A 12,326-nucleotide genomic window follows, 5' to 3' on the forward strand; every position below is an offset into this window, starting at 1 on the left:
GTAATTAGTTTTTTCTTTTTTAATTTTTCCTCGTTTAACTTGATCTTTCTCCTCATTTCAATAAAATAATCCGTTTGTGTCTGTCTGTCTGTTTGCTCTCTCTCTCTCTCTCATATATATATATATATATAGACTCTGTCTCTCATATATACATTCTATATGAGACAGAGAGAAAGTATACTCCCTACTCCCCACTCATAGAGAGTAAGCATGAAAAATTTGCAGATCGGTTTGGAAGTGTGTAAATAACAGACAGACGGAGAAACAATACATTTAATTATCCTCTTTAATAATTTCTTGTTTCTTTATGCGTATATAATGTATAATATATACTTTATGAGTTTTACTCTCAGAAATTTCGAATTTTTAAGATTTAGTATCAGAAATGGATCAGATTATACTTAAAATTATAAATAATTATAATCAAATATATTTTGAAAGGTTTATATTTAATTATTTTAAACACAGAAGAATTTTTTGATCATTTTTTTCTATAAAAAATAATATAAATTGAACAACATATTCCTATCGTCGACTTTATAAAATGTACCAAGGATCAATATTTTAAGCTATATTGTCGAAAATTTGAATTAAATTCTGAAAACTCATCTGTTAAAGTATGATTTATATGAGTAAATTTATAAGAAAGTAGAAATTAAAACATGATAACTCATTATAAAGACGATACATCTCTAATGATCTACATAACAATCTTGCACATATTAGCTTATAAAACACTATTATACAGGAAAATTTGCCTTAATCTCATTTAAAAGTCTTAATTTTATAATATATTTTTATAAAAATGTTTTATAAAAACCCATAAAAAGTAAAAATATATAATTCCTATTCCGTATAACACGTATAAAACTCGTTTAAAAGGTTAAAACAGAAATTATATTATCGTTTAAAGTATATATTCATTAAATGTTTATAATATTTAAGGTAATAAACTTTTATTAATTTAATTTACATAGAATAACATAATAATAAACTTTAAAATTAGTTAACCATTTACACTAATTAAGTAATGTAAACATAATAGCATTTTATCATTACGTAAACTTATAGTGTTTATCTTAATATTAAAAAAAATTAATAATTTTGGATTTTAAATTATTATAATGCTATTTTTATATCAACTTAACATGAAAAAATGCTATTAAAATTAATATTTTCAGAGGTTTTAGACGATTTTTTTAATGAGATTAAACCACTTCGATTTTGAATTATTGCAGATATTAAATGGATATAAAATTTTATTTTCTTTGTTATAACTCGTGTAAATTGTTTAAGATAAGGCAGAAACACTTCTTTTCAATCGAGTATTATGTTTACAAACCATTTTCTCATATATTTATATTGTTTAAAGGAGAAAATAATCAAGAGAAAAACAGAATGTAAGCGTTAGATAAGCTAAGAAAAATTGAACTTAAAGAGGAAAACAGTATTTAAAATGTTTTATTCCTTAATTAAAATAAAAATTTATATATTTTTCTATTTAAAATATATGCACTCCACCTCAAATTAGAAGTGACTTGCCCCTGCAAATCATACTTTCCCCGTTAGCGATAGAGTATTGCAGGTCTTCTAACTCTTTTCGAGAGAAAATTTTTGAATTGAAATAACGTGACTTCTGGTGCAAACCAGAAGTTCGTATATAGTTAATCGGGTCCTCCTGCCCCTAAAGTTTCTACATCTTGTCTTGTATTTTATCTATGATTAAAGAAAGACAGACAGCATGGGGTGGAGAAATGTCCTTACTCATAGGTGTAACCAAAGAAGTAGATGGAAAGAGTGTGAGAGGAGTGAAGGGGTGAGATGGATTATAGTTTAAAGATGGAAGGAGAGAACAGACAGCCAGACGGACGACAATGGGAATTTAAGCCATAATAACCTAGAGAAACATAAAATGTTAACCTGGGGTAATTTAAGAGGAAAAATAGGAATAAAAAAATATTCTATTTTTCTGTAATTAAAAATGAAATTTATATATGTATATTTTTAAATTTTAATGATGAATTTTTAAATATGTTTGATATAAATTTTAAATAAAATCATTGAACAAATGGCATTTATATTATCCAAATAAAGAACTTTATTTATTCAATTTTAAATACTTTCTATCTAATTTTTTTCATGCAAAAAATTAAAATAATAATTGAAATTTCTACTTTACATAATAATAAAATTTTTAGCTTTTTTAAATAAAATTTTTGAACTAAACACAATTTTTATTATTAATTTTTTGGAGATTTCTTTTTACAAGAATTAATAATTATCGTAATAAAAATTAAAATTTTCGAGGAAAAAATTCGATTTTTTAAAAATATATTATTATTTTAAACTTTAAAAAATTAATTCTAGTGTATAATTTAGTTACATTACATTTATTTTAAGAGTATATTAGTAAATTGCGTATTTTAACTTAAAAATCGATTGATATCTTCGTATTTTTCCGAAAAATAATGTTAATTTGATCGAATAAACGATCGAAATGAATTGATCAATCGATGTTTTTATTTGTTCAATCGATTTCGCTCTTAATATAAGCGTAGTTTATCTAAGAGAATAGCTTTACACGACGTTTATGGACACAGTTAAAACACCAGTTTTGTAATAGTAAATATATGTTTATGTTAATTTAAAAAATATAAAAAGTATATAATTTAAATATATTTTCTCTTTTAAGAAAATTTAATCTTATTTTTTCTAAATACCAATTAAAAACTAATATTAAATGATATATAAATGTGTAGTATATGATTAAAATGAGATAGGTGTGATTTTTTTTATAACTTAATTAAGATAAATATTGATAATTTTATTTCTGGAAATTATAATTAGTTTAAATAAGATTTTTATGTTATTTTAAGGAAAAAATAAATGTAAATAAATAAAAATTTATATTCTAAAATAATTTAAAATATTATTAAACGAATAAATAAATGTAAAAAAAATAAATAAAAAATGACGAAAAACTTTTTAAAAACTACAAATTTTATTCTATAACATTTTATTTTTTTATATTTTTTATTATTAGAAATTTAAATCACGATGAAAATTTTAGAATCGAAGTTAAATATCTAAAAAAAAAATTTTTTCTCTTATAAAATATGTCTTATCAGCAGTTTTTACTAAAGAAGTACAGTACATACATATATATTGTTTCAGTTAGTTACGTTGAAGGTAATTAAATTATTTTTTAAAATTAATTTAAGAAATAATAAACTAAATAATTAATTTATTATTATTATTATTTATTTTATAGAAATAATAATTTTTTGTGTGTGTGATATTTTGAAGCATCTTCCTCCTCACCGAAGTGATGCCGTGAAAAAATTGTTTTCTTAAATTTTAACGGTGAAATTTTAAATTTTTAAAGCTTTAAGTTAATAATTAATCAGTATTATATCTTATAAAAGTAATTTTTTTACGATACAACCATGTCTCATCATCATCATCATCATCTGAAAAGTGATACTGTAGATCACTTTGCGGATGATGATTATAGATTAACTAGAGGAGATACGTACAAAATGTTGAATTTTAATTAATTAAAAAGTAGTAAAATATATTTTATAATGAATTTTTAAAAATATTTTTAACGATATTTAAAATTTGAAAGATTGTTTTTCAGAGTGATAATAAGCAAAGTTATTACTTGATGTAGTCGACTTGGTCCTGCTGAATTTATTTTAATTGATGTAAACTCTCAAGAAATTTAATGCTAGTTAAGTTTTATGTATACAAATTAGTTTTGTAGCTTGTAACTTTAATAACTCGTTGTTAAACTCTTTAATACTTAATGCTCATCTTACACGTATGCAAACGTTAATGACAAAGTTGCAAACAAGAAATAACGTCGTTGAAGATTATTGCAATTTATAATGCTTCTAAATAAATATTTTATTGAGAAAAAATATATTTTTAAAATTAAATTTAAGTAAAAAGAATCATGTTTATTTTATGAAACATTACATTAAAAGGAGGAAATTATTCCTTATATATAGGGAACATTTTTTAAATGATAAAATTGTTCTTTATTTAGAGGCATTTTTTAAATGAAAAACTATTTATTTACATACAAGTACGTTTATTTAAAAGGGAAATTATTCTTATATGGCAAAATATTTCTTTAAAACGAAAAAATTATTTTTTATGTAGCGAAAAGTTTCTTTAAAATTGCGAAGCTGTTCGTTATGTACGGAATTATTCTTTTAAAATAAGAAAATTATTCATTATATAAGAAAATACGTCTCTAAAATGAGAAAATTATTTGAAAATTTAAGGAAAATTTTCAATTGTTATTGTTTTAAAAGCGAAATTGTTTTACTGAAATTGAGATTAATGGAATTTTTCTTTAAAATAAGAAATGATTTCATTCGTTAGAAGAAAATTATGAAATGCTTTTATTGATTTTTTATGTTTTTAAAGATGTCTTATACACAAATAATAAATTTTATAAATTGGAATACTAGAAATTATTATATTCCTTCTCGAGTCATCACTCAGTTTAATGAAAATGACTTAATAAATTGAAACGAATTCTTGATTATAAAGTGATTAAAACTGAAAAAATATAAAATTAAAAAAAAATTTTTATACAAAAGTTTACATTTTATTATTAATAAAATGTCAACTTAAAAACTTACCAGAGATGTTTTCCCTGCAGACAGCAAATCTTTAAGGTATTTTTCCAAATTCGGGATTTTCTCCCTACCAACAGGAAACTTCGGGAATTTTTCCCTAAAAATTCCCTAAATTTTGAGATTATTTATTTAAATAATTATTAAAAACACGAAAATCTGTTCTAATGATTTACAAAACAGAAAGCAATTAAATTACGTAGGATAATGAAGAAAATCAATAAAGCATTGTAGTTAAATTAGTAGCTCATTGTAAAACTATTTTACTTAATCAAGAAGTTTATTGTGTAGCTGAAGTTTGTGGAATTCCCGTAGAATGGGAGTAAATTATCGAAATTCTAAGTTCATCCTAAGCAATAAATCATAGAGGAAGTTGTAAGAGAATGTAAAACATCTAGTTTATTTTTTCATTAAACTTTGTAAAGTTTTAACTGCAAACATCATTCGAGGATGTTAAACTAATGGTTTCAACAATTTTAAACCATATATTCCCTCTGTAATAACTGTTATTGCTATTATACGTCTATCAGATTCTATATAAAAACAAAACTGTGTTCTTGTAGATAAACATTTTTGCTTGTTCGCCCAGTTAATAATGGTTTCCTAGGCAACTAATGGAAGTAAAGATCATCTCGGTATGTCCCGAAGAACATGGGAGGGAGGCAAAATTGTATGTATTAAATCAGGAATAAACTACTGTATTTGATAAAATATAATAGAGCTTAGTAAAATGTCTAGACAATGACAATGTTAAAATCATTGTACATATAAACAAGATTTATAATAAAATTGTATATAAAAAAGGTAATTTCGAAAGAAATTTATAATACAAATTCATCAAAAAAAGGCAATTTATAATTCTATATTAAAAAATTGTAAATACAGATCAATTAAAGGTAAGCAAAGTATAAAAGTTATTAGCATTACGTAAATAGAAAGTAATTTTAATATAATTTCAACGATAAACCTTTATTAAAGACTTTTATACACATTTTTACCTGAAATTCTACATAAAGCCCTACACAAAGGTCTTATATAAACATTTCCATGAATTCTACATAATGGCTAAGCAACATCTCTATATATAAAGTATATAAAAACAATATTAAAGATAATTAAATATAAAAATAATTTATAGCAAGTAATTATAACTATTAAAAAATAAAATGGATTTTTTCAGCCGAAACGAATGTTATAAAGGCTGCTTACATCAGCAAATATTTAAATATTCTCTTATCATAAAGATAAATTCGATGGAATTTTAATGAGATGAGGCATTAAAACTTTGAAGATAATGAAAAATAATTAATGATATAATTTAAAATAATTGTTTTAAAAGTTATTTAATCAAATTTATTATGAAAATTTCTTTAGTTAACTTATAATAAAAAATAAATAAAGTCAATTATTATTTTGTGATCGAGTTCAAGAGTTTGTTGAACTGAAAAAGATAGAAATCTTTTGATGATTATCTTCCAATTTTTCACTCGATTGTAATTAAATGTCAAATTTAAATTGAAGGATTACCTGATACTTCCATTTTATCACGGTAAAATTTATATATTTACATAATAATTTTTACCTTTTTTTCAATGAGATGGCACCGTACGAGCCCTCGATATAGTGATTTTTCGTGGGTTTTTACGTTATTAAATAATGAAATATCGTGAAATATGAACTGAGATTTTTGAGATTTATGTTCATAGAACTTATTTATAAACTGATTAATGTTTTATAAACGGTTTTTACAATTTTCGTATCCTCTTTATAAATTAAATTGGATATCTTAACCTGGATATTCAAGTTGTTTCCATCTTTTGTAGGCATTTCTAACATTTTTACAACAAAAAATGAAATAAATGAAAACACTCTTTTTAAAAATAACATATTCAAAGTATTTTTAACCATTTCTTTTATAAATTTAAAAGTAATTTAGCTTATTTGAAGATCTACACAAGAATATAGGCTAGACTTTTAATATATTGATAGATTCGCATGGAAAATATTAATTTAAACGCTTTATTGGTGAGACATTTCACATTTTTTACACTTTATAAGCCTTATAAATATAACTTCGAACATATTTTAACGATTTATAAACATTAAAACACTAAATTTATCAAGAAAAATGCGTTTTATTGCTTGAAATCTACGAAAATTTACATTAAATTCGATACGTTTTTGAATGCGATATTACGATTTCTGACACTTTTACAAGTAAAACAAAATGAATAAACCATTTTAAATAATAAAACGGGCTTAAAGATATTTTTTAACTTTTTAAAAATAAATTTAAACTTAATTTGTTGAGTTAATTTGAAGAAGTACAGTACGTGAAGATTATGTGATAAGAACAATGTACACTTTGTATCTTTCAGAAAAATTGACGTTAAATTAAAAGTTTGTATAATAATATAATACGTTTTTACAGCCTAGGAGCCTTATAAATACACTTCTAAATCAATTTAAACGATTTATAAGCATTAAAACACTAAATTTAACATGTTTTTTTATGGCTTTTCCAACAAAATTTCTGTAATAATAATACGATATAACTATCTATACTTTGATGTACTCTAAAGCATTTCAATGATACTCAACCACTCGAATTTTGAAAATTATGAAGATTTGTTTTGTTTTTTTTTCTTTTTTTTATTAATAAACTTCTATCTTTTGCATTTTACATTCGTCGGACGGCTTATTTTCTTAAATAAATACATTTTAATTGAAGGAGGGATGGTTAATTAATGAATAAAGTTGGAGAAAAGTGGAAAACTTCGACCATTTCAAACAATTGACTTAATTAAAATAACACATTGAAGTGTGTAGAGAGATTAAAATAGTCGACTGTTAAGCAGTTGTAAATGTCTCTGGATTTATGTGTTAACGGACTAATTGGGATATTATCATAACGATTAGATAATGATAAGAAAGTATAATTGCGTTGTATGGCGATCTTCGTGCTAATTTTTACAACTCGATCAGCCGATATTATATTTTTAACAACCCTCGTCGAGTCGATAATTGATTTAATATAGCAAAAACCGCCGTCGAAAGCACAGTAAAAAACACACAAAAATTGGCAATTTTATACATTTTTAAGTGTAAAAAAATTCGATTTTTAGTCAAAATAATTAGCATAAAATAAAATTAAGAGTAAGCGTAATACAAGTGCATTTTAAAATTGAAAGTAGGGATAATTTTAAAAAAGAAGATACTTTCTTCTCCTCCTTTTCCTTCACTTGGAAGAAGAAGAAGAGGAGGAGGAGGAGGAGGAGGAAGAGAAGAGGGAAAAAGTATCTTGAAAAATGTGGTTTTCTTTTCTAAAAACAAATTTCACTTTCAAACAATTATTCAAAAGAATACGAAAGAGAGAATTGTTTCAAATTTCCATACCAAACGTTTACTGCATTTGATATGTAACCAAACTACTTTCGTGAGAATGGATTAGAATTTAAAATCAACTATCTTTTGCTAAAAGATGAAAATTACACTCGACTACAATCGAAAATATATATAGAACCTATATATATATATATATATTTTACCTTTCTTAAACCCAAGAAAATTGATTGGGCTGCAATTTGAAAAAAATGTAGACCTATAAATTTCCACTCGTCTGTCTGTATGTCTGTCTATCTATCCTTTCATAATCGCGATGCTTCACTGAGAGAGATGAAAATAGACAATAGATATGGAAATATTAGGGGAAGGCCTCAATTAACTATATACTATTATTTCAATTTAAAAAATTTCCCCCGAATGGAATTAGATAGATTACCGGCACGACTAAAAACTATTGCTAACAGGAAAAGTATGATATACCGGGGGCAAGCGACTACTAATCTGAGGTGGGAAGCATATATTTTAAATTAAATAAATTAAAAATTGCAACCCTGCATTGTAACCATGTCACAATAAATAATTGCTCGTTAAATATGAAAATAAATGCCAAGAATTAATTATTTTTATTTAAAATTCTATGCAAAATATAATACGTTATATCAAAGTGTACGTAAGGGTAAATTTTGTATATTTCTTCACCCAACGCTATATCGAGGTCTGGTTTTTGTTAAAGCGTCTTAATACTTTTTCGACTGGTCGAAAACTGTACATTGTTACGTAAATTTAACGCCATTCTTGAAAATTTCTCGTATAAAACTAAAGAGGTGACGTCAAATTAACGCAAATTTTATAATATTAGATACGGATGTTATAAGAATTACCACAGATAGCGAGTCAGGAAAACGTACAGACAATCAAACACCCGCCTCGATATACTGGTGCTGTATTTCGAACAACGTTTAATTCGTGTTTAAGGGGCATTTCAAACTTATAGACACACAAACACGCTCATAGGTTCGTGTTTAAGACCGATTTCGAACAAAATCACAGTTATCTAAACAATTATAATTTATATCGATTAAATTAGTTAAATACGGGAAATCCGCCCGTAATTAAGGAATTTTATTGTTAATTAACCAATAATTAAACTTAAAAATTCATTATTGAGCAGGAGTTTGAGTCGTGGAGAAAGTAAACGGACAGATTGAACAATTTCTATAGTGCTTTAACGTGTTACACGTTTTTTAAGCATTGACTAATATATACGGACCCCTTTTGCTCGCTTTCTTCCAACTTTATCGATTTTCTTTTGTGGTGATAGATGGACGGATTAGCAAAATCTCATTTTTTCGGCTGTAATTTTAAAAAAATTCTAGACCTACAAATTCCACTATCGTCCGTCTGTTTGTCTGTCCTTCCTTAATCTAGAGAAGGGAGTTAAACACATGAACGTCGAAACAGACGTGAAAAGCTTAGAGGCAGGAGGCCTCAATTAACTATAATTGAAATAACGTGACTTCCGGTCTGCACCGGAAGTCACGTTATTTCAATTTAAAAATTCCTCCGAAAGAGTTAGATAGATGATCAGCACGACTCTGTTGTTATCAGAAAAAGTATGATGTACCGGGGCAAAACACTACTAATTAGAGGTGACGAGCATAAACTTTAAAAATTTCAGCCAGGCATTGTGAGTATGTCACAATAAATAAGTGCAATATTTAGGCATATGTTTGAATTAAATTTCAAAATTTTTACCTATTTTTCAAAATAATAATTTGACCAAAACAAATTAAAGACACGAAATTCAACCAAATATCGAAATTATTGATCTATACTCGAATCGACATGCGGACGAACACTTTATATAAATTTACGTAGTATAAAAAGTTGATTTTAACAGATAAAACTATAAATAAATATATTTTAAATGTAAAAATACAATTTGTTTTTTGTTAAATTTTAATTAATTAGAGAAAATGAAAGAAAGAAAGAAGGAAGAAAAAGAAGAAATGGCAAAAATTCTTCTTCTTTATTAACATCTTTCGGCAACTTTTCTTATTTATTGAATTTAAGACGTGTTATTTATTTTTATCCAAGGCTAACGACCTTAAATCACATTACTAATATAAAACGTTCTTTTTTATTTTATTTTATTTTTTATACACAAACATCCTTTTTCTTGTCTTTGATAATGAAGAAATCTATAAAAAAATGGCAAAAACAAAAAGTAAGTTCAGAATATAATAAAAATAAGAAGTACAGTATCTCACGTCGTAAATAAAATATATATAAAAAATATTTATATTAATAATCATTTATTATGACTTCGTTACAATGCCGGGCTGCAATTTTTAATTTATTTCATTTAAAATATATGCTCTCCACCTCAAATTAGTAGTGCCTTGCCCCTTTACATCATACTTTTTCGTTAGCAATGGAGTCGTGCCAATCATCTATCTTACTCCTTTGGGGTAAAGTTTTGAGTTGATATAGTTAATCGGTAGCCTGTTCCTAATTTTTCCATATCTAGTCTCGTCTTCCATCTATCTAATTTCGTTCTCGAGATTAAGGAAGGACAGACAGACGGACGAACGGAGGGATGACAGTGGAATTTATAGGTTTACAATTTTTTCAAATTGCAGCCCAATAATAATAAAGAACGTTTTATTGGATTTCTACAAGCATATAACCTTTACTATTTCTTTATGAATATATGTATTTATTTATTTATACATAAATGACTGCCATGCGCACGTAAATTTAGAAATAAATATAATGATAATTATATAGGGTGGCCTAAAGTCCGTTAACCGTATTTTTAATTTAAACGATCAATTCGACAATATTTTCCCCCTAACTTTGGATATAGTACAGTAGGCCTATTTTGTATGATACAACAATTTAGTCTTTGATTAATTGACTTTTAATCCAGTGTAAGGGTTATATATATATAACCCTTACACTGGTCCAACAATCAATTAACCACTTCAATGCCTAACTTACCCTTTTTCTTACTCGTATACACTTTTATTATATTTATTATATTTACATCCGAATTTAGATACATATGGCATTTACTATACACACATTTTTGAAACAAGTAAAGATTTTTTTAATACTCGTAGGACTTTTTATTAAATTTTTCCTCTTTGTTTTTCAGAAATTTATAGCTTTCAATTGAAACTGAAAATAGATAAATAAATAAGAAACAATAGAGAAAGGTAAAATTGATTCTGTTAACAGATATTATCTGTTAGAAAACATGACGAAGAAAAAAACGTTTATTTTGAACGTTGCAAAAATGTGAAAAATCAACTAATTAGTGTCACTTCTGTTCGGTGTAGTGAATTGTAAGAAATTTAATTAAAAAAATACTTGAAATTTTGTTTGATTTGCTTGATTAATTCTAATGATACTTAATTAAAAATTATTTTTTTATTACTTAATATATACCGGGTAGCTCAAAAATCACTTAATCAGTACAGAGGAAAAAAACTGCTTCCTTCTTCTATTGTAAACAGTATACATTAAAAGTATTTAAAAAATTTTTAAATATCATAACAGATGGCGCCACCAAATGTTGCCGTGAAAGTTAAACAACTCCTTGCTGGATTTTTTTGTATTATTAAACATACCTGCCAGCAAGATTTTTATGTATGTTTAGAAAAATTTAAGAAGGTTCAAATGCCAGGAGGAGCCGCCATTTATAATAAAGTGGTTTGTCTACTTGTCTGTGACATTTATGTACCGTGTGATTAAAGCTGCAGAACAATATTTGAGAATAAATATTGTTAATGTGTTTTTTAATCATCAAATACTTAAACATTAGAAATATATTTTTGGAAGAATTTCGGAGTAAAGTTTTAAGAAAAGAACCTTGTTATCTAAATGCCATAGCCTGGTTTAACGCTGTAGTGTAGTTACAAAGAAAACCCATTTTGTTTGCCAGCTTACTCTGTCTACAAATCCTATTAAGTAGAACAAGAAGGTTTATAATCCTTATAAATAAAAAAACACGTGCTTAGTAAGATTTTATAAACAAAATTATAAATAAAAACCATTTGTTTCTGCTATTCATAACCATCTCACATCGTAGAAAATAAATGTTTTCGCACGAAAAGGAAGTCGATAAATTCCCCCTTTTTTTCTTTTTCTGTAAATATTTGTTCTATTTAATAATTTATCTAAACGAATAATTTATTAAAATAATACGAAAATTGAATTTTTTAACTTAAAAAATTAAATTTTTGTATATTAACTGATAAAGAAAGTGTTTTATTTTTATTTTTATTTTATTTAACCGTTTAACCGCGATTAAAAATTCAATAATTG

The sequence above is a fragment of the Centruroides vittatus genome, unplaced genomic scaffold, assembly GCF_030686945.1.
Source record: "Centruroides vittatus isolate TY-2023 unplaced genomic scaffold, ASM3068694v2 contig_489, whole genome shotgun sequence".
In the NCBI taxonomy this organism is placed as follows: domain Eukaryota; kingdom Metazoa; phylum Arthropoda; class Arachnida; order Scorpiones; family Buthidae; genus Centruroides; species Centruroides vittatus.